General features: G+C 43.7%; 1 protein-coding gene across 1 annotated transcript in view; it reads right to left on the reverse strand.

The window, feature by feature from the left end:
- Window positions 1-24,348, reverse strand: part of LOC122816338 (deleted in malignant brain tumors 1 protein-like) — a 608,428-nt gene that overhangs the window by 483,348 nt on the left and 100,732 nt on the right. The window lies entirely within an intron of this gene.

Genomic DNA, 24,348 nt, shown 5'->3' on the forward strand with positions numbered 1-24,348 from the left:
TGCTGCACCTGCATTACATGTTATGACCGGTGCATGTCGACAGTACATAACCTATGTCACATACTCATCTCTCAGTATTCACACACAACCACTGCAACATACACATCCCTCACTATGCATACACAGGTAATATTACATACACCTCTCACTATTCTGTTCACCCTGTGCATCAGAATATTTGTGCATAACCCTTCACCGATGGTGTGGATGACAGGGATGCGGCACAGGCTTCTTCATATGCACAGGGTGATATGTTTGCCAGGGGCATAGGCTGCACCAATGGATAACATCATGTGTGTGTGTGAGGGCCGGTGAGTTCATTGGACATGTCTGTTCAGAATGCATGTGGATGTTGTGGAGCCCTACAGTTGTGTTTGCTGTGTACTTGTATGTGTGTACACAGTTCTGCCATTTGTGAGGCCTACACGGGGTATAATTGACAGCCCCAGATTGTACAGACCAGGTTGTACAGCTCACTGTGTCCGTCCACTGCCACGTGACCTGTGTCTGCTTGGGGTTGCACGGGCACTACCAGGTGGAGGTACAGAGTGGCTACTGTCCGACGACACATGTCCGCTGGAACTGTGTCCCTGCTGAAAATGTCCAGGGCCACGTCCACGTGGCCTGCTGTGTTCTGGTGTTGACAGCGCAGCACCAGCTGCACTGCTACTGCTACCGGCACTATGGGAGTGGGCATGTGAGGTGGCACGCTCACATCAACTAACACTAGGTGGTGTTGCTGGCCTACGTCCACGTGGCCTACTCCTCACTCCTACCAGATGTTCCAGCACAGACAGCTCCCGCTCGTGGATTGCCATGCCTCGGTCAAGGATTCCGACCATTTCACCCAATCACCTATCCGGAACATCAGCAATCTGCTGTTGAGCATTTGCCAATGCCTGGATGTTGTCATTTAGGGTATGGATAGCAGCCCTCTTCAGCCTCTGCCCTTCTCTGTTCTGCCATTCAGCACATGCCTGTGCCACCATTACAGTCTGGAACATGCGTCTGGTGATACCAGCTGCTGCGCTCTGTCCTGCAGGTGCATGTCTGCCAGAGGTCCTCCTACGAGCAGCACCAGCCACATGCCTGTGTGGCACATCTGCAGTCATTACACTGACACCATGGTGTGTAGACACACCTTCTCTAGCCACCACACGTTCCTGTTCCACGCTAACAGACGCTGACTGTCCTTCCTCTATGGCCACTGGTGATGCAGTATGTGTTGGCAGCAGAACTGTGTGCGGGGAAGAGGGGGACATAGCTGGGATGGTAACCATTGGCACAGATTCAGCCCCTGACAACCCTGCCTGTACCTCATGCATATGTTCAGCAGCGCTAGTATCTGTGGGGACACTAACATCAGATGGACCGCAGGAGGGTAACGCACCTACATCACCTGTGAATGCAAAGAAATAGTGTAAAGTACAATAGACACAGACACACACACACACACACACACACACACACACACACACACACACACACACACACACACACACACACACACACACACACACACACACACACACACACACACACACACACACACACACACACACACACACACACACACACACACACACACACACACACACACACACACACACAGACACACACACACAGACACACACACACACACACACACACACACACACACACACACACACACACACACACACACCATGCATGTGATTTGTCAGATGGCATGCAGCATGCCTGTGATACAGCAGAGGGCATGCAGCTCAGACATTAATAGTGTTACTAAGCATACCTCCCTGGGGTGCACACTACAGCAAGCAGGTGTCATATCAGTAGCCATGCAGTTCACACAATCATGGTAGTATGCATGCATCCCTGTGATACACCATGTGTCCCAGAACAGGATAACAGTACACATGGCTGACGTGACCTTGACATGTAATCTGCTGACATGTGCATTAACATGCGTACATGTCTGACACATTGGTGTCCTGACACATGTATAGCATCATAATGGGCTTCACATTGCAGTGTTGTGTGTATGCCCTACAGATAGAATGCATGTTTAGCAAATGTGCATGAGCATGGGAGGGTAGTGTGAGCTGTCTACATTGCTATACAGTGTGAAGTACAGACACTGTGCCATTGCATGGCATCATGAGGCATCTATGTTGCTGTAGAATGCATAATATGTACACATTGCATAGCCATAACTGCAACACAGTCGTGATGTTCAACAGATCGTATATGGTAGACTTCAGTGACACCTCCAGTAGCTGTGCACAGGCTTTTAGGATGTCCAGTGTACCACATCAACTGTATAATCGGTCAACTAAGGCTATAATTGGACCATGTGTGGACAATGTGCAACAGGGTGTATACACATCCCATGTACTGTGTGGCTACATGTCTCTGGCCATCCCCCATGGCCATGTGTGCACATGTGTTGGCCATCTATCTCACTTGTCTGTGTTGTCCCATATGACATACACCCATAGATGTCAGATATGTCACAATCCACAGGGCTATGCAGACAATGGGTTGTATGTTTGGCATGTGGGGTATAGGTCATGCGATAGTCAAATGACAAGTTCCCAGAAAGATTTCCTTAAAGAATGTGATTTATTAGAAAAAATGTTCAATGATCGAGGATATCCATTAAAACTTATTCAGGAAATAAGGCAAGAAATAGAAAGGGGTAGGGAAAATAAGTACATCCCTATTGTAAATATCACCAACCAAGATAAAGGACAAATTAAAGATAAAGGTGAAAATCAAGAGAATTTCCAACTAGCCCTAACCCTAGAGTATAATGCAATGAATAATAATATCAGAAAAATATTTTTTAAAGAATGGGATAGATTCACAAGCATAACTGATATAGATAAAGTAGAAGAAATTTCAGCAAACATAGTGTACAAAAACACCCAAAGTATAAGAAACATTTTAGAAAGTAGGAACACCATGGTTCCACAAGAGGTAAAAAAGGCAGGTACCTACAAGTGTGGTAGATGTGCCCAGTGTCCTTACATTTCAAATACCAATAGGTTATATATTACAAGCAGGGACAGACTGATTATCAATAATAAGAATTATCATAATTGTGAGTCTATGGGGCTAGTTTACATGGCCAGCTGTGTGACCTGCGACTCCTTCTATATAGGGAAAACAGAAAGAAAACTTAAAAGAAGGATATACGAACACCTTAATGATATTAAGAATAGTAAGGACACAAATGCCTTATTTAAACATAGTAAAGAATGTACAGGAGCAACTTACAAATTTACATTATTAGAACATACCCAAAGAGATATAAGAGGGGGCCCCTGGGAGGAGAAAGTAGAATATAGGGAGCTTTGGTGGCAGGTAACCCTGGAAGCATATAACCCACCGGGCTTGAATGAGTATACTAGTATGTTACCAATTCTGAAATTAAGGGCAGCTAAGCTATAAACAGAATTTGGTAGCAAGCACATAAAAAATCAGCCAGATCAATTTTCATACATTCACTAACACTTATTGAAGGGACTTTTAAAAGTGTGTTTTTATATAAAACAAAAATGGGGTAATACTAACATAAAAAGAAAATCTTTTTCTAGAGATTTTTTTAAAGGTTGTTTAATCCAGGGTCTACATAACATTAAACATGAATTTCCACTAGATGGCAGTGGGATACTATGGAAAAATAAATGAATTTACAGATTTTTAATTTTTAATTTTCTAAAAATATAAAAGAAAATAACCTATATCAACTTACAAAAAGTTTTTAATTGTTTTAATCTTGTTTTTTTAAGAAGAAAACTTTTTAAAACGAGTATTATTTAAGAGATAGGGAAGTATACCTAATAAGGAAAGGATGTAAAGGAATTGTCAATTAATTGAAACTGTATTCATTAATTAAAGTCATTAGCTAGACTACAAAAAGAATGGAATTTAAGCAAAGGTTCATCTGATGAAGTCTGAGTTCAGCAGATGAAAATGCAAGTGGTTAATAGCATTTATGCTTATATATAATTCAAAATAGAACCTGTACAACGAGTGTTATTTTTATTGAGTGCAACGTGTTTTTGAATAAACTTTGGCCAGAAGGAATACATCTACTGTTTCTCCACTTCTCTTATTGGATTTTTGGTTTTGGAGTTTTGATTTCACCATTTGAATTTTGAATATTGCAGACAGAACACTACATGTCTGGGACATGTCAGGTGGTACATCACAATGTGTTCACCCAATGCAGGGGCATATGACACAATGGTGACATCTGTGGGCTGCCCATATCACAACTCACTGTGTGGTACTGTGTGGGTACCACAAATGTTGTTCCAATGCATACTACATATGCCTCCATTGTAGAACACCTCCACCGTTGTATGCACAGCTGACCACACATGTCGCAATGACAAGTACTGTGGTTTCAAGTCGGTGTATCATTTCGTTTGTATATATTGCACATGGGTGGCCTGTGTGAGTGATGGGTGATGCAACATGCATATCGTGACTGGAACAAACATCAGGTGTGCAAGTGTTAACTGGCCACATGGCAAATAGATTTACACTGTAACATGCCTGATACTGATGACAGTCTCACCTGCATGTGCAGCACACCAGAGGTACCTGCATAGGGGTGACACAGCAGTATGAACATTATCCATGACTGTATGACAGCCACAGGTTGCACTGTGCATGTGAACACATTCACCGGTGTAATAGCATATAGTATACACATGTGTGCATACACAGTGTAGCATACTGTAGTATGCAGTATGTGTGTCCACATACCTTGCATATGTTGTTACTTTACATAATGTACAGTGACACATGCAACTAAATGGGATATAATAGCCATATGTGCAGTACTGACTTACCAGGCAACTCCAGGCTCATTGGTTAGGAGACTCCCACCTCCACGATGGCAGCTAGTGTTTGTGGATGCTGTTCCCTGGATGTCCCCAGACTGGCCAGTAGCTCCTCGGTGTGTGTGAGTGGGGGCTGGGTTGGTAGCCCACCACCTATTCCACCTTGTTCCCTGGTGATTGCAGTGGCACGCTGTTTTGCATGTCGTATCAAGCCCATGCTGTGTCTGCGCACCTGCTGGTAGGTGCGGTTATGGCCACCCACATCGTTCACCCTCCTGCGTAGATCCTGCCACAGGTCATCCTGCTGCTGGGCATGCTGTGGCACATGGCTGAACAACAAGTCATAGTTGTCATGGAGCTGTGGGATGAGGACATCATCCTCCTGGCGGCTGTATGATGGGAGGCGTGTATGGGGCATTATCTGTAAGACATAATGATGGTGACAGGTCACAGTTTCAGAGATGTACAGAGATACTGCTGCACATACATTTCTATGACATATACTACATCTGCACAGTTATCTTTGAAAAGCATCATGACACTGACACGACTGATGTGTTTGTGTCACACACATGTCACACCCATTATGCATTGGATATCATCACCATATATGTGTGTCACCTCATTACAGTGTTCATACTCCATGAAAATTCTGTCTTGCTGTGGGTGTATCTATTTGCCTGCACTTGTGTTCTTACCTATCTGCACATGCCTGGATGTGTCCACGGTAATGCTGTTGACCTTGATGCTGTGTATATGTCACATATCAACACAGACACAGCTGTAATGGACTTGAGCAGTGACAATGTACACATACGCATGGACACCTGTACATGCATGTGTTTTGCCATATACATCTACACAGCACTGTACAACTGTTCAACATCCTGCCACGGATTGTCTGTATTGCACATGTGATAGACATGGGACAATGGCTAGTCAGACGACATTCGCAGGGATGGTTATCAACCATAGCATGTGCGGGCATGGTTTCCAAGCTGTAACAGACAGCCATTATGCCACTGCAAGGTGCATCAGTGTCACATTACTGATCCAGTCAGTTGATAGTACAGCTACCATGCGGCCATCACACCATGTATGACTGGGATGACATGTGCAGCTTTGATGGACAGGGTTGCATGGTATGGCGGGAGTATGTCACATATATGGTACAGGGATCTGTCCAGCCTGTGGCGATCCTAGTATTAGGATGGTGGCTGTCCATGACATATGTCTTATAGATCAGGATATGGACATGTAGCATGTCCATCATCATGGTGTAGCAAATGTCTTTCTGCAAGGTAGACAGCATGCTGCATAGTGGAGGTGAGGATTATGAAGGCTGGTATCGCGCATCCATGCATAGCCATTACCCCTTAAAGGTGGTATGTGATCCAATATTGGTCATCACAGTGCTGTATATGCCTGTCCAGTGATCTCCGTGCTCATGGATGGCACCCTGACATGACAAGGGTACCTCATATGACTACCTAAGGGGCCTGGAGACATCACCAAGTCAGGGGGTGCACTGCACAGCACCATCTCTTACACAGTGTCCATAATGTTGACCACAGCCTAGGTAGTAGTTTATGGGTACAGGGATGTTCACCTAGTGGTGACAATGCTGGTATCATCCATCAGACTGTGCACATATCTCACACACCTCACCCACACAGCCCATTCTGTATGTTGTTCACAACACTGACACAGATATACTGATAGGTCATGGCCATTCACAGCCTTACATACACAAATGCCTAACATTTGTCTGTGTGGTATGGGCTACAATGAGGGTGGGGTGCAACACATTAACCCTGTTCTACTGTAGCTGGCACTGGTGTGATGTGCACATGTCACTCTTGCACCTTTTCTATTTGTGAGTCTGTCAACAGGCCACTGGTGGGACACTCCTGTGACATACAAAGGTATTTGTAATCAAACATCCGTGCTGTCTTGTACATCTGTACTGCTAACATCTACAGTGATAATGGTTCATGGACATGCACACCATACTCAGCAGGGTTATAGTGCGGTGCCACCCAAAATTACTGTCATCACCACTTGTGGGTTGATATTATCCAACACCCTATCTGTATTGTATGGTCATGCTAGGCAATTGTTCAGAACTTGTGAGCATGTCATGAGCTACTGATTACTATAGCACCCATTCCACACCATTTCCCACAGGTACACTGGCTGTCCTACACTTCTCAGCTTGCTTATGGTACAACAGCTGTTGTACACATGTAACGCACATATCCTGTGGGACATGGTTGTATATACAGGCATGTCCAACTGTCACGTACCAGTGCTACTGCCTGTCTATATGAAGGATATGTCGTACATGTGGCAATAGAGCAATTGTCTCATGTACACATTCAATGCTCACCTCCCAACATATGACACTACAGCCTGTGGGGGATGCACTTCTGCAGCTGTGCTGGGGGCATAGCTCTCAAGTGTACCTCATTACGAGGCATTACCTCATTTGGGGTCTTAAAAGGTGCATGTTCCTCAAGGTTCCACATTGAAAGGGTCTGTCACACATTCATTGTTGGACATTGTTTACCTGCTAGCCATGGCTAAATAGATGGGAATCATATTAATTCATTAGAATATCTTTTTTATACGTAAAACCAGCCTATTTTAGCCATCATATGCCCTTCCTAGTTGAAGCTGTTAGTAAGCCAGTTGTAAGTGTTCCTCATTTTGCCCATTTGTCACACATTATGAGGGCTAATGTTCCTCATTTTGGGGACAGGAGGTTGACAGCTATGGCTGGGGGTAATGCTGTCACCAACCCTGACTACACCTGACAGTCATTTGGGGATGTGTAACATTCGCAACACACCCCACCCATCACATAGTCTCACATGATCTACACCACTGGCCACACCTATGAGGACAACTTGTGCAGTACGTCTCCATACTCAGTGTAGGCACCAGAGGTAGCCCCCATCATGGAAGACAACATCACCAACTTATAGCCCACAGACTCATGTGTGCCCATCACATACAGCCAATAGGGAGTTATAACATTCACAACACACCAGTCATAGGTGACTCTGTAGGGAGTCACACTGCAGTTCCACACAGCAGGCTACACAAGGCGATAGTCGCTTACATCTTGCTGTCGGGTAACTGCTTCTGCAACATAACCTATGCACCCATGCCACACCTCACCAGGTACGATGTGACTGTCATTCTCCATGTTAGTGTGACTGCCCTGTGATGCCACTTCAAAGACTAAGTATGCAGGGACATGCAATAGTTCACCAGTCTTATAGTCCTGAGGGTGTGGGCCAAGCCCTGGGGAGCATTTTGCATTCGTCTGGACACGATACCACTGTACAACAACCGACTGTGTCACTTCAACAGTTGCCTATGCTCCTATTGTCATTCCACAGGCATCTGGTATCTGTCCGCTTTGACTGTCCTGGTCAAACACAATGCTGTGGCACAGATGACTTGCACCTGCCAGCCCTGGGAGTACAGCTCATATGTAAGGCTCTTGCTGCTTCTATACTGCCTGTCTTGCACAGTTTCCAATAACTGTCACCGGCAGAACGGGAACTGGCAAGCACGACATGGGGTCATGTGACACAATGCTTGCATTTTCCTCTGTGACGCACGCAGGCAAGACACACCTTATAATGCACCACTCAAACATCTATGCAGTGACTGGGACCTGCCTCTAGGCTCTGCAGAGCACACCAGCAATGACAGGTTATAGACAGACCATACCTTTCAGGCACATACCTGGACTGGCACACCCACAGCTGAGGGGTTCCCATATCCCACTATGTTGTGCACACATCCTGGCTAGTTACTTAGCACAATGCATCAGAGGTGCTCCATGTGCAACTAACTGTGTCTGGGACCGCTATACACATTGTAACAAGCTACAGAGTCAACATCATACCCCACGGTTAACATACCTTATTTGTTGGTATATTGGACAGTGGGCCTCAGACAGCTACTACTGATGTGTGACTGACACTACCCCACACTTAACTGGGATAGCCACTCATGTACCGACACATCCATGAGTCATAACCTCTGCTCTGCTGGATCAACCCATACACACCACCTCCAAGACCTACATTAACCTTGACATGAACACTACCACCATGTGACTGGTGTTACACACCTGGGGTTATCCCCTCATTGGTGGATTCCGAACATATGCTAATCAACCTTGTTAGCCACATCACGGCACCACACCCATCACAGCATACACAGTACATGAGTACTACAACACCTACTACAGACGTCTGCTGACAGCTGTTGTTAACGTCATGACACCCGTGCAGATGGACAATGCACATACAAATGCTGACACATACCCCAGTGCAATTCATTAGCATGTACACAACTGTATGGATCATGCTATTCCACACAGAGCCATGATGGTACACACAGATAACAGACGCCACTCTGGTGGTCATGTTCCATGGACATATGATGTACAAAAACAGGTGTAGGCTGGTTCACAGTGGTGAACAATCCCATGGGTGGGGTAGCTCACTGGTCAGCCTTGGTAGGGCCACAGGATCCCTCATCACATACTCCAAGACTAGCTATGTAAACATGACTGTGACACATTCCTGGGTGTACCACCAGGCATTATGGTGGTATGTCAGTAGTCGATGGCCACACCCACATCTTCTGTCACATACAACAGTCACTCAGGAACATTACAGACCCAGGTGATGTTGGCAACATGCTGGAGGATGGATTCAATGCTAACATTACACCCTCTCACTCACTACAAGGCCACAATCCATACAGGAACATTGTGGTGTCCCTGTGGTCACACCTACACAGTACTGACCTGCACTCTATATGTCCTGGGACACTGGCCCCATGTCACCTTCCAATGTCCCAGGCTGTGATGTCCACCAACCTCTGAATGACATGTCTCCCCGCTAGGCCACCATATTCAGTAATAGCCTTGTTTCAGACATTGTAGCCCCTGAATGGCACACAGCAGCATTTATCACACTACACACAGGTGGCACCACAATGCACGAGTGGGACTATAGTCCTACACACCTGACTGGACTGTTCTGCATGGCTATGGGGCACATCATCAAGGACGTCATTCACAGAGACATTGTTGGGCTCCCGTCCTTTGCTGCCACCCGGGTTGGGCTTGTTAGGGCCAGAGCATGGCCCCAACACATGGTGGACTCCTTTCATACAGTTACCAGGGCAGTTGCTGATGGTACAGGAGTCCAAATATCCTACATTGTCCTCTCATTGCCTTTCAGCACCATTCTCCATTCTGGTATTGACAACATACACATCCACCTGCACATCGTACCCTATGTCTCAGGATGTTATGCAATGTGGCTCATGGACAGGACATACACAGTGAGGCCAGCATACCATAGTACCTACTACATGTCAGGTACATTTGGCATACCACAGTCCTCAGTCATAGGGCCCCTCATGTTCAGTATATGCTTCCCTGCAGTACAGGCTAGCACAGGGGACTTTCCCTGCCTAGCTTTCAAACCCCTGCATACAAAGCACCATGATTGCTCCACCAGCTGATACTGACTCCATCCATATGGGTGACGCAGTGACAGATACATGATATGACTATCATGGCATCAAGCTGCATGACACAAGGTGCATGAACATCACCTTTGCATTACACCATTCACCCACTGACTATCACATGGGTGGTAGTCCCCTACATACATATCACATTGCACATGTTTGCAGTACACACATATGTTGCACCCACTCCTGTGGTTACCGTATTGCCACTGTGGCGTGGATATCCTTCTACGTGGCCACACCTATCTGTACTGGGTGTGTAGTTGGTACATAGGCACCCATTGTACCTCAGAACTCAAGACATCTACACACATTCAAGGGTACACCACCCCATTTAGGGTGTACCTTACACAACAGCTACAGCTTTACATACCACAACATTAACACGCCATGACGTTTACTGAGCTCCGACAGTTTAAGTATGCGGCTGCACTACGGACACCACATCTGTACACATTTGCATACTACATACTCAGGGGTGACCTCTGCTGATCAGACAGGGCCCATGTCCACAACATTATTAATGGATATACTCCTCATACACGACATAAGCAAAAGCCACTGTCAGCAACATGCTCATGGATATGGGCACACACGCCACAATGAGTGGGATGTGCTTGAGGGTTACATTCCCAAACCATACACTCACCATGCTTTGGAACATAAGTACTATGTACATCAAGCAGGGACACTCAGTAGCACTGTTCATGTGATACCTCCCTTGGTGGTTGGGAGACACATGTAGGCCTGGGATCACTGCAGTGGCTGTACTGTGCAGAGGTGCAGGTGACACATGGCTCTGCTGTTCATAGGACACTACCCTAGAGAGGTGCCACTAGTGTGAACACTGTAGTTGTGCTTACACATGGACTTGCCAGACTGCATAGTATCCCACTATGCACCTGTGAAGCTATTACATGTCCTTTGTGCATGGTTACTTAGTAGCCCTTCTATTTAGATTAGCTATCATGCTATTACAATGTCCCATGCCTACAAGCCATATGTATCCTGTTATGGTACATGCCAATAGACGATACCTGTGGTATGCATGATATGCCTGTTATGCTGTGTAGAATATCTGTCATATCTACCTACAATACTATACATTACACATATTTCACATAGTATCCCATAATGCAAAGCATACTTGCACAGTGGGACCACCTAAGATATGTCATTAACGTTATATGCCCATACACATGCGTGCTGTGACAGTATATCAACATATACTATCCCCTGCTATGGCACATCCTTGTTGGACATACCCTACCAGTGACGGCGGGTTGTACGGAATTGTTCTGTTTAACGCCCTCATGTAGCATCCCTTGTGGTGTCTGTGCTGTGTACCTTGTGTCCCACTGCTGGACGCACAGTTTCTACAAGCGTTAGTATGCTCAGCAAGACATCACTACATAAATACCTTTCCCCACTTTATGCATTGCGGACACATTTAATTAATGCAAACCAGGCTATACATACAGCAAAACTAATTAATACAGATCATGCTATACATAACCTTACATATCGGGTGTTCTACATACCTTGTTATCGTTATGGCGTTTTGTTTCTATCTCTCTCACAATGTTTCAACTGGTGTAAGGTATGAGCATACGGTTTAATTGTCTGGCAAGTCATCCTTATATAAGTCGATACCTGTAACATGTGGATTCATCCCGCCAATTGGTGTTCCTGAGTGACTAATTACTTGCATATCAGCTGTGCAGCTACTCCATTCGCCATTTACATGGCAACAGTGGGGTATAATTGAATTCTCCACTTGGGCGTTGCCTATTTGCCCTACCTTTGGGGAGACGGTCTGTATTGTGTTTTGTTATGTGTAATAGCAACTGCTATGCATGGAGACAAGTATACTTTGGATTAATGTCCCCCGTGGATTGTGTGTGACAGGTAGAGTATTTGGTTCAACATGTGGGTGTACCTGTCATCCCAACGTCTGATAATGGCGTATTGCAAACAAAACCTGTAACATGGCTGTTTGTTCCATTATACAATGCCTGCAATTTTGCATGATGCCCTTAATTGTGTCTCTCACACGGTATGTTTAGGGTTCTGCAGATGTAATTGACTGACTGGATGTTTGTGCTGCTATTACAGTCTGTATTGCTTTAGTTTCTAGTGTGAGGGATGTCGGTGGGTGTATGTAGCATATACAGGTTTGTGAACCTTGCATTTCTACATAATACGTATATATGTGTGTGGGCTCCATCCCTAATAAGAGAGCTAACAGTTAGTAGACTTATGTTACGGTATTGCATGTTGGGCCATTGTTAATTGGTTTCTATATCATCTGCAGGTGAGCTTGCGACTTGTATACCTCCGGAATTGCAGCGATATATCAAGGGATATGTGTAAGTGACAGCTATCCCTTGTATTTCTGTCCCAGATATTTGCAGTCATTGCGGTTGTGTTGGTAAAAGAGCCTGTTTGTCATGGGTTGCCACCTTTTCATATGGTCATTGTTGGGCACTTGCGGGACACACAGCGGTGTTTACAGGCCAACACGTAGCCACAGTCAGTACACAGGTTAGCACATACTTTTATCCTCAATACATACCTATTGTTGTGGGACTTTGGCTACTTATCATATTGCATGTAACATTTACGTTTCTTACATACAGGCATAGCTATTAAATACGACTATTACATTATATATGGGACATATTAATGTCCTACCATCTTGAACATTTGCCATTTGCACTGTTTTATGTCAGGACACACCTGCCCAGGGTGGGGCTGTCCCTCCTACTCTGGGACAGGTAGTGACCGTATGCCTACGGCTAGCTATACCCACACCTACCGTACTGATCTGCCTCTGACTTGGCACTAACAAACACATGTTGCGGACACACACACACATTACAGTCACATGGAGATGCACACGGCACCCTCAACGCACACTTACACAGACTACGGCACTCACAAACACAGTTGAACACAGTACCTACGTGGACCGCAACACCGGCAGCAGTGACTAAATGTCCCTTCATATCATCATACTATTATTCACGGCTGTACTGTTCCGGTACTGTGTTCTATCGGTCTTTCAGCCTCGTGGTTACGCATGTCGGTATGTTACACATTCCATAGTTGGCGGTATCCTATTTATTTGTACCTCCAAGGTGTTATGAATGTCGTTGAACTATCTATTATATTTGCAGATATCGCTGAATCCATCTATATCAACATATATCACTCTATTGCCCTTTCTATCTGTATTATATATATGCATATGTGTACATATATATCTATATCTATCTCTCTCTCTCTCTCTCTCTATATATATATATATATATATATATATATATATATATATATATATATATATATCTGGCGGGGAAAGTGACAGGCACACAGCACCACCATATGCTGTAAGGCTCATGTACTGTTCAGGTGTTGGCATTCCGTGTTCCACTAGCTGTTGTGTTTACAATGTTTGAGGGCTGCCTATGTAGGAGTCACACACTGGGCCACCTATACATTACAGTTTACAGGTGGTCATGTTTGTGTGCCATCCATTTTACTATGTGTGCAGGTGGAGAGGTGTCAGTCCGTAGGGGCCTTAACTGTCAGAGTATGTGCTATATGTTCCCTCTTTGCCAAGGCGTAGGCATATTGGGCATGCCTCCGTCTGCCTACTGGGGTTGGCACAGTGTGTTCATGGTCTGAATCCCTCTGTGCCTGTAATGGCTTTGGCAATTGCGGTGGGCTATGAGGGCCTTCATCATTTTGTCCCTGCTGCAGCTGCTTCCGCAGGATCATATTATGTAGCATGGCACATACTATGACGATGTGGGCACACGTGCCTGGAGAGTACTGCAAGGCTCCACCAGATGTATCCAAGCACCGGCACCGTGATTTCAGCATCCCGAACACACGGTCTATGATGATTCTGGTTTGTGCGTGTGCCTTATTATGGCATTCATGCATGGGTGTGTGTGCATTTCTGATGGGAGTCATCATCCACAGCTCCAGTGCATAGCCAGCATCCCCCACAAGATGGCCATGTGGGATGTCCCCCCTGACAAATACCTGATACAGCTGTGAGGCATGCCAGATATGGGAGTCATGGTAGCTTCCAGGGCTGCCAGCACACACATCCATGATAATGTCCTGGGCATTGCACACGACCTGGCAGTTGATGGAGTGGAATCCTTTGCGGTTTATGTAGCGCCTACCATGCTCACCGGGTGGTGACTTGATTTGTATGTGCGTGCAGTCTATCGCACTCAGTACCTCCGGGTAGTGTGCCACATGGTGTAAGTGGCGCATATTGCTGGCCAACTCCTCCTGAGTTCGGGGGAAGTATATCTGCTCATTGGCATGTGGTAACATGGCATCCAGGAACTGGTGTAGTACCCTGAATGCTGATGCCTGTGAGATACCCATTATATCTCTAGTTGGCCTTTGAAAGGTACCTGTGGCCAGTATTCGCAGGCTTACACATACCTTCGTGTCCACTGGGATGGGTTCCCCTCTGTTGTTTCTGGTTCTCAGGTGTGGCCAGCACAGCTCCACTATTTGCTGTAAGATGTCCCTTTCCACCCTGTAACGCTCTACTATCTCCAGGTCATGTAGCCCCTGGTAGGTTACCCTTGGTCTGAACACTCTCCTTCTCCTCCGAGGCCTGCGGTGGTTGTCGGCATCATCCTCCACAACACTGTCAGTCTCTAACACATGCTGATGAATCACAGCTATGGCAGCTCCCAACATGTACATTTTAAAAGTTCCCTGTGTGTTTACACCTATGGTGCAGTGTTTGGGAATACACAGGTTTGTGTAGGGTGCTTTCACACTTTATACTATTGAGCTGTGAACACCGATGATGTCATAGGGTGTGTATGTACGATCGTAGCTACAGGGTATCTTATGTGTTTTACTGCCGAAACTACTATTGTGGTGCCTTTGGTGTTGAATTACATTTGGCTGCCGTGGATTACCTCTTGACCTTCCCTTTACATTTCTGCACATTGCACCTACCATTTTCTGGTGTGCATCCTGCAGCCTACTTTCATTTGTACTTTCCTAGACCTGGCGTATCTTGCGTTATGTGTGCTACTGCCGGTCTGCTGTCAGTTTGCTTTGCTCTGCTGTGTCAGGTCTCCTATCTTTGCAATCCAATACCTCCCCTCCTTTCTTTGCATTCCAATGCCTCCCCTATCCTGTTTTGCAGGTTTCTGCAAGCAGACTTGTCAGCTGCCATCGATTGGCCATCATGGGTTGATTGGTGTTGATTGTTCATTAGTACTCCAATTACCCTACTTCAACATTTCCTTCTTTTCTTCCCCTGACCTTCCTGTTTGTGCTATTGTTCACGGCGCGTGCGTCCGATTACTGTGTTTCGGGCACGTTTTCATCCCCATACACATGCGCTTTTGGGCACCATGTGTGCTCTCAGCTAAACGATTCTATACCTTCCTCCCCACCCCTGTCCTGCAGCTTTGCTTAGCAATGGACAGGCCAGATTTGCATTGCTCCAATGTGCTTACTGCTACGGTGGCACACCCCTCTGCTGATGTCATGTATCTCCTCTGAGCCACTCCTCGGTGTTATACCTCTGCGCCGTATGGTACAACCTTCATCCGGCGGGACATTTGAGATTCAGTATTATCTGCCTCATTTGCATGGCATCTACTACTAATTCATAGTTACCGCGCCGAACACTATCGCAGGCCCTTAGCAACCCTTGCACCTTGGTTGTGGTGTTCCATGCCTACCATTGTGTATTATGCTGTAAACCTGATTTCTATTACGTTGCGATTTTATGACATTTTTATACTATTTCTTTATGTTACAGCTTCTACACACATGCCCTGTGGTTGTGCTGTGCGTTACTGTGGACATGACATTAAATGTTGTTATTTACATGTTGTGCATCTTTTCTCATGCCATTGGCTGTGTATTTCACCATTGGCATATGTTAACGTTGTGATACCTGGGTCTGGCCCACTTCCATAGCTCCGATGTTCTGTTTGGGAAAATGTAAACCGTGTTTTTTGGTTTACATTTCCGTGGGCTTACGCTACGCCTGCACAACTTCATGAATCACTATATGCCTTCATTTGCATGGTGCGACACTGCGCATGGGGTGATTAGAATACCTAAGCCGGGAGCTGCGCAGTTCTGGCGTACGCCGGTAGTGCACGTGGAATTGGATCGTACCTGAATCGCTCGACAGCCATATTTGGCATTATACCGCCTACGCTATGCCTGCGCCTGGCGCAAGCTTCATGAATCCCGGGGTTACAGTCTTGAAAGTGTGTGTGTTTATGTGTAATCAAAAGTTAAGAAAGCTTTGAACTTTGTATGAAGCAATCTTTTCTTTTTTCTAAATTTAAGATATAAAAGGAACTGCATCTGAGTATACAGTTGAATATTTCAATATCTTGTAAGAATTCACTATCGATACTTTGCAATAAAATGTGTTTGCATCCAGAATCTTTGATTGTCTGTGTTTGGGATTAACGGCTGCATTATATTGTTTATTAATGGACTAACTTTTACTTGTATAACATGTTAATGTGCTCTGCTTTACGTGCATGGCATATGAGGTAGAACATTTTATGAATCACGCTTGTAGAATAAGGATACAAGCTATTTGCAAGGGGATGGTGGATGCTGCTATGAGCACTTTTAAATGTTGATTATTGTAATGACTTTTGTCATTTTCAGTTTATGACCAGATATCTCCTCCTAGCAGTTCTACAAATGAAATAGGCATGGGCAAGTTAAACAACCCTGTTACCAGATGCAATTACCTATAGGAAAACACCCTTCCACATCATCGCTAGCTACAGGACCCCCACTATGAACCAGGAGAAGCATACAATCTATCTGGACTTGCTCACTCAACATACAGCCAAATTCCTTGGTCATAAGAGATTTCAACTATCCTCACTCTATTGAGGGACCTACATGAGCACAAACACAATCACTACAAGGTTCCTGGACCTTGTTAATTCAAATGCCCTGGAACAGTTGGTCTGGACCCCCACAAGGGACTTAAATGTCCTGGACCTAGTGCTCAGCAAAACAGGGATCACTGCACTACCCTTGTGTGTTGCTCCCCCTCCCGAGTAAGGTCAGACCATAAATCTGTCTCATTTGAAGTAAATTCAAACTTGACAACTCCACAGGAGTAAAAAAATTAAACATTTTTCCAAAGCAAATAATGTTATAAAACATTTTGAAGTCCCTACCAATACAGAAAACAATGTCACCTATGGAGAAGAATACACAATTGCCCTACATAGCCACTTAAACAAATGCATTCACTCAGCCATACCTAACAGGAACAAAACTAGGTCTTCCAGAACAAACCAACCACCTTAGTGGACTTGAAGTATAACTAAGTTATACAACAAAAAATAAAAGAAATTGATATCTAAGAACAGGAGGGAACTAACCCAACAGAGGAAGAAAATGCTCCAAAGCTTAAACAAGCAAATCAGATATCTTGTTAAGTCTCTAAGGCTAGCTATGAGTCTAAATTAGCATCCTTAGCTAAAGAAAATCAAAAGGCATTCTTTAGCTACATCCATAACCTAAGAGGGAATGCCCAACTGTGTGCCAGAGTTAAAGTAAATGGTACCACTCACACTGAACCTAAGGAAATTGCCAAGCTGCTAGCTGACAAATTTGGCAATAACTTCAACCCCTGTCCCCACCTGATATTCCCCAAATCATTCCAAACACTAGACCTCTACCAAGTATCTCCAAAGAAGAAGTCATACAAGCTCTCTCCAAGGCCAAAAACACAGCCTGTATAGAACCAGATAACATCATAGGCTGCCTACTTAACAATCTAACACAAGAACTAGCAGAACCCCTCAGCATTCTCTTTAACCATAGCCTGAAAACTGGCTGACCCTGGGAACTATCAGCCCAGAAGCCTAACCAGCCTTATCTGTAAGGCCATGGAAAGAACCATCATGGATCTTATCCACAAAGGCATACTCAATCATCAAACTCTTGACCTGACCCAGTTTGGCTTCATCAAGGGTAGATCTTGCTTAGTAAACCTGGTGGACTTCTTTGAGAATGTCACCAAAGCCCTGGGTGAGGGCAAAATGGTACATACTGCCTATCTTGATTTAGCCAAGGCTTTGTATGTTTAGGTATTGTGGAGAAGATCTCCCAGCTTGGGATCTACCCATACATTACTAGATGGGTAGCAAAGTGGCTCACTGACAAAATGCACACTATCAAAGTTGGAAAGTACACCTTTACCAGTAGTCCAGTCACCAACGAGGTACTGCAAGGATCTGTGCTGGGACCACTACTGTTTAGAATCTATTTCTCTGAAGTCCAGGTGAAGATCGATGACCTGTGGTTTACCAAGTTTGCAGATGACTGTAAACTACAAAAAGTCATTGAGTCCCCAACAATGTTAACATATTGCAGAAAGAGCTGACACCGACAAATGATTGGTGCCAAACTCATGGTATAAAACCTAATGCAAAACATGTCTCATTATTCCTTTTGTCAAAGAAGTAGTCCCTGCTAATTATGATATAGGTAGCATCCCTTTAACTACAAACTTAGTGGTGTGTGAGACTTGGGAACACAGGTTGATAGTAATCTAAATTTTGGTCTCCATGTGTCCATAATGGTAAGAAAAGCATTCGACACTGCACATCTCATAAATAAGGGCATTGCATCAAAAAGCAGACATGTTATAGCTCTTCTGTTTTCAACCCTCATCAGACCAATAATCAACTACAATGCTCCCTTATGTATGTACCTCACCAGACACCTGCAGCAACTGTAGAGACAACAGAAGTTTCTTATCTAGAGAATCCAGGGTCTCCAAAACATGCCATACATGGAAAGACTAAAGTCCCTGTCATTGTACTCTGTATCATACAGGCTACTGAGAAGTGACTTGTGCCTGACCCTCAGACCAGTCTTGGAGCCTACCCTAATGGAATTGCTGCACATCTGCAAATCATATGAGAAAAAAAATAACTCACTCCAGAGATCACAACCTAGCCTGTGACATAGGTTCATAGGTTCATAGGTAGGTACTAGGCTATCGGCCCTGGGGCCTATATAAGCCCAGCCAAAAAGGTACCCTGGCTTTTGCCACCCAAGAAAATTATTTTCCAGTGCAACAGATTATGCTGGAGAAACAGATATATCTCCCAGAGAATGCTGCTCCTCTGGAACAAGCTCCAACTCCATGTCAAGCAGAGCTTCTCAATGACCCTATTCAAGCACACCCTTGACAACTGGATGGGTGACTGCAAATTCATCCCAGGGGTGGCACCTGTGTCCCTCATGGACAGGGGTAGTCGATACTGATCACAATATTACTGTGCAAGCAATGACCATCTAAATTTGGACAATAAGGGTATTCGGGTTTTTACATGGCTAGGCTTGTAAAGGCCCCAGGGCCATACGCCTAGTAAACTCATATGAATCTATGAACCTATGAACGACACAAAAGAAAGAAACAACAAAAGAAAGAAATTAAAACATTATGTGCTACATCTTACAGCTTCACTCTATGAAACAGATAAATGTTGTGTAAGAATCTGCGTAATATATATAATTTATTTATTCATTGATGTTACATTTTCCTGCTGCACTTCATTTTGTATAATGAGAGAGTCAAATATTCAGAACCCATGTGAAATGAATAGAAAACATGACAGGCTCAATGTAGAATCAATGCTTATGTATGTGGTCCATGTATGTGTGGTGTGCTCTGGACAGAATCATGATCACAAGCAGAGCATATGTTTGAATACGCATGGGACTTGGGTTTGGGGATTGCCAAAATGGGGATTAGTGGTTGACATAAGAGTTAAGCTGTTTACCTCATAGGTTCATAGGTTCATAGGTTAGTACTAAGTTAACTGCTCTTGCGAGCCATTTTAAACCTAGCCAATTATCCCTTGTGAGACTTGAACCCTGCATCTTGTGTTTGTAAAGCAAACACCTTAACCATTAGGCCACCCTCCCAACCCCATAGACATAAAGTACAAAGTTTCATCCTTTCCACTGGACACCGTCAATCCATTAACTATTTATGTAATTTTGTGCAGACTGTTCGCCTAGCATTTAGCCATAAAATGAATATGAATATGGTGACCTATAATCTAAGCTCTGTAAACAGAAGATACAACATCAGCCTAGAATCAAATAAAATCTGCTACATTTGGAAGATACCTATCTCTTACATCTTTCAATTTTAAATAATTTTATATAATGGACAAAAGGGAACTAATGCTTGATTTACAAAAGATGCTATTAATACACAATGCACAACTGCAAATACTGCTGTACTGCTAAAGCATCTCTTCTAAACTATAGTGAAAATTAATTGCATCTCATGATGTTTTGTTATTATCAAGGTGCATAGCAGCATAGGAAGTACTTATTAGGTTGACATAATATGGCTTACAGTCAGATGCACAGACTACACCTTATGAATACTTTGTGGCAATAGAAGTCTAAACTGATACCTATAGGGCATCCTAAACAATTAAATCATGGCAGGCATATTACTGACAGTGTGATGTTGGAACTGTAATGTGCAAAAACCAATGTGCGATTTGGGGATTTTGTCTTGAAGACTGAGATTGCAGTATCTTGGGATTTCTGAGGTAGTGTAATATCAAAGTGTGTGTGTGTGTGTGTGTGTGTGTGTGTGTGTGTGTGTGTGTGTGTGTGTGTGTGTGTGTGTGTGTGTGTGTGTGTGTGTTTCTATCTGTATAAATATATAGAAAGACAGACGGACAACATAATGTAGTACTGACAATATGTAGTTTTTCAACCTTAAGGGTAGTACACACTTTCCTTAAGGAAAAACAAAATCTTCACATCTGAAGAAGTTTGAATGTTATATACTGCAAACAAAAGCACTTATTTTTTGTATTTTTAATGGATTTTAATGGATCATTATTAAATTATGGGCAATTGTTGCCTTTATGAGGTTTTATCATTAAAATGCTACATTCTGCTGCAGTTCGGTCCATTTGTGTATTTGGAAATACAGTTGTTTGGTTCTGTGAACTGTAGCTTTGTAAGCAATTGCCTAAAGAAGACTAATAAGGGGTGAATAAAGTTTTAGCCAATATCTGAAAGCTAATGGGGAAGATGAAGACCATCCTTGGCAAAGCTGCATGGTCTGTTAACCATGTCTCCCATTCTGATAGAGAGTAGATCCCCTGTAGTGACTCCAGAAAACTAGGCCAATTATTTTTTTCTGTTCATAGTGTAGCATCATCCCTGGTGAAGGTAGAATGCTGTTCAGTGCTTGTACCTGTCTGTGACACATATTCTAAGAGATCCATAATATCTCTTTTCATATAACCCAGGGAGGTATGTTTCAGGTCATTTATACCCACATGGACTATGACAGAACCATGTTGGTACCTGTGATGGACTGACATGAGTGTGTACATGATATTGTGGAATCTAGTTCCAGAAACAAATAACCATTATTTTCTCCTTGTTGAGCCTAGTGAGAGTGGCATCTGTGTGGCATACAATAGAATCCCCTATGACAAAAGCACTAGGTAAATTATTTGCTTGCCTTATGAGCTTTGTTCTTGGGGGATCATTGGGTGTAGCCTTATGTGTGGTGTTAGGTTTTGTTTTTGGTGTATGCTCTAGTGATTGCTGAGGATAGGTGTTGATGTTTGAAGGTTAAGGAGGTTATTGAGATTTGGAAAGGTGTCTTTTAATTGCTTCAGTGTAAGAAGGTCTTGTGTGTGGTGAGTAGTATGTGTGAAGGACATAGTGCGTGTTCAAGACAACCTTGTTTGTAAGTGAGATTTTTGTATATAAGAAAGTTATGTATGTACATGTCTCACATACTGTGTTAGTTTCATTAAGGATTAAAAGGTTATCTGAGTACATGAAACAATTGCTACATTGTCTCAGGATGCCCATATCTTCCAAGCTGGTCACACAGACACTAGGGAATTGCATATTCATGGGTTAGGATCTGTATTAGGATTGGGCTATTATGGTTTAAAGGTGTTACAGGGATCATCTGAACAGTGTCTGGGTTTACAGCTAAGGGTTAGGCAGTGCTATCATTTAGTATTAGTGATGTTTCATGCATTAACTAGCTGCCCTAAGGTTTGCTTCATGCAAAGCTTTTCTGCCTTGCAGGTTAAAGTTCTAAGAACTAACTTTATAGGTAAATTGCTACTATACAGGGCACTGCTTACTGCTGCTGCCATGCAGTAGCAGCTGTGCACAAAGGCATGCAATTTATAGTAGATAGAAAAAACTAACTCCTGGCCACTTAGCCAATACACAACTATACTTTGTGCTCACTGGGATGCTTCCCAACTCAGAGAGAGACCAGGTAAAGCTTTATGCCACAAGATGGATGATCCTGGAATTTCTTAAAGCAAAATCACAAGCAAAGTAATTCACAGATTAATGCCAAAACAACTAAGCCCCTAAATAGCCCTCTGGCTGATGAAACAATCTCACTTTAAGCCTCACCGTGCATTTCCCAACTCAGACAGACTAGACATCTTATTTACTTCCACAAGATTTGCAGTCCCAGATAATGTAACAACACACTTTGGTTAGCCAAAAGTGAAAAGGTACCATCTAGCTACGACAAGTATTATTAATTTTCTCTTCCCTCTGTGTTTCCCAACTCAGACAGACCAGGCTACCTTTCTAGTACCACGTTAATTACAGCTCCATTCCTCTTAATGTAAAACAGAGACTTTAGTTAGCTGAAAATGAAAAGGTACCAGAAACAAATCTAACTAGCTGCAAGTAATTACAAGGGAAAACAAGCCAGAACACACACATTTTAAGGTAATTGCAAAGCATACTAAGGGTCTAAGGGGAAGGCCTTCCTAATTTCCTTTGTCAGTACCCAGTAAGATGAGCAAAGGAGATAAGGCTGAATGGAGCTTCTTGGGCCAGGCAAAACAGTATGGGTGGGCAATTCAAAAACCTCCTAGTTTAAAAGTACAATCAGAAGACAGAGAGAGAGAGAAATGCAATAAAATAAGACCCCACTCAGAAATGTTTTAAACATGAATACACTGCACAGAAACCACTTGAAAATATTCTGCTATAAAGCACTGCATTTACAAAATGCTTTTAATTAATAGCTTTAACTGAAGATACAGAACAAATACAAAAGAAACACACAGAATTGATTTAAATAATTTTGTGACTCCTTTCCTACACATCATTGTTACTGGCCTGGCCCTCATGTTCCATCTACTCTATGCCCCAGACATACTTCAGTAATTACAGGGGATGATCATGGACTAAAGGCAACAGGGCTTGGCCTGTATGAGCTTCTGTCTGGGGCGGGCAGACTTAAGCCTACCCTGTCTCTCCCCCTCCTCTTTTTTGTGGCTTGTAGTATGGTCCAGGGTTGGCATACAATGTGATCATGTAGTGTATTGCTCCACCTCTGCAATAGCTCAGCCAAGCCCACTGTTATTCATATTGACAATGCCTCCTCTGGTGACATCTCCAGCCTTCACTAGGGATCATCGTCAAGAGATGCCCATATACCACACACTTCCTAGGATGGGCATGCCAATCCCTCCCTGCCACTCAGTCACCTAAAACACTAATCAAACTCTGGTCAATGGGTTATAGTCAGGCCATTATCCCTCTTTGGCACCTGAGCAGCAAACCAATTTAAATGATAAAATACATGCAGTATTTTAAATGTACTTTTCTGGATGCAAAATGTAGTCCAAATGCATTTCTTCAAGCAAATAAACTTTCAGTAGTCCCAACACTAAGATGGCTTACTGCATGTGTAATATAAAATAGTGTGAGTGTGTGTGTGTGTGTGTGTGGGGGGGCTAATTACCACATGATGTAGTGCATCAACTAGCTTCCCTAAGCTTTGTTTCATGCAACACTTTTCTGTCTTATAGGTTAAAGTCCTAACTACTAGGTTAGAGGTAAGTTTTAT

The sequence above is a fragment of the Protopterus annectens genome, chromosome 1.part1 (assembly GCF_019279795.1).
Source record: "Protopterus annectens isolate FY-2018-M chromosome 1.part1, PAN1.0, whole genome shotgun sequence".
In the NCBI taxonomy this organism is placed as follows: domain Eukaryota; kingdom Metazoa; phylum Chordata; order Ceratodontiformes; family Protopteridae; genus Protopterus; species Protopterus annectens.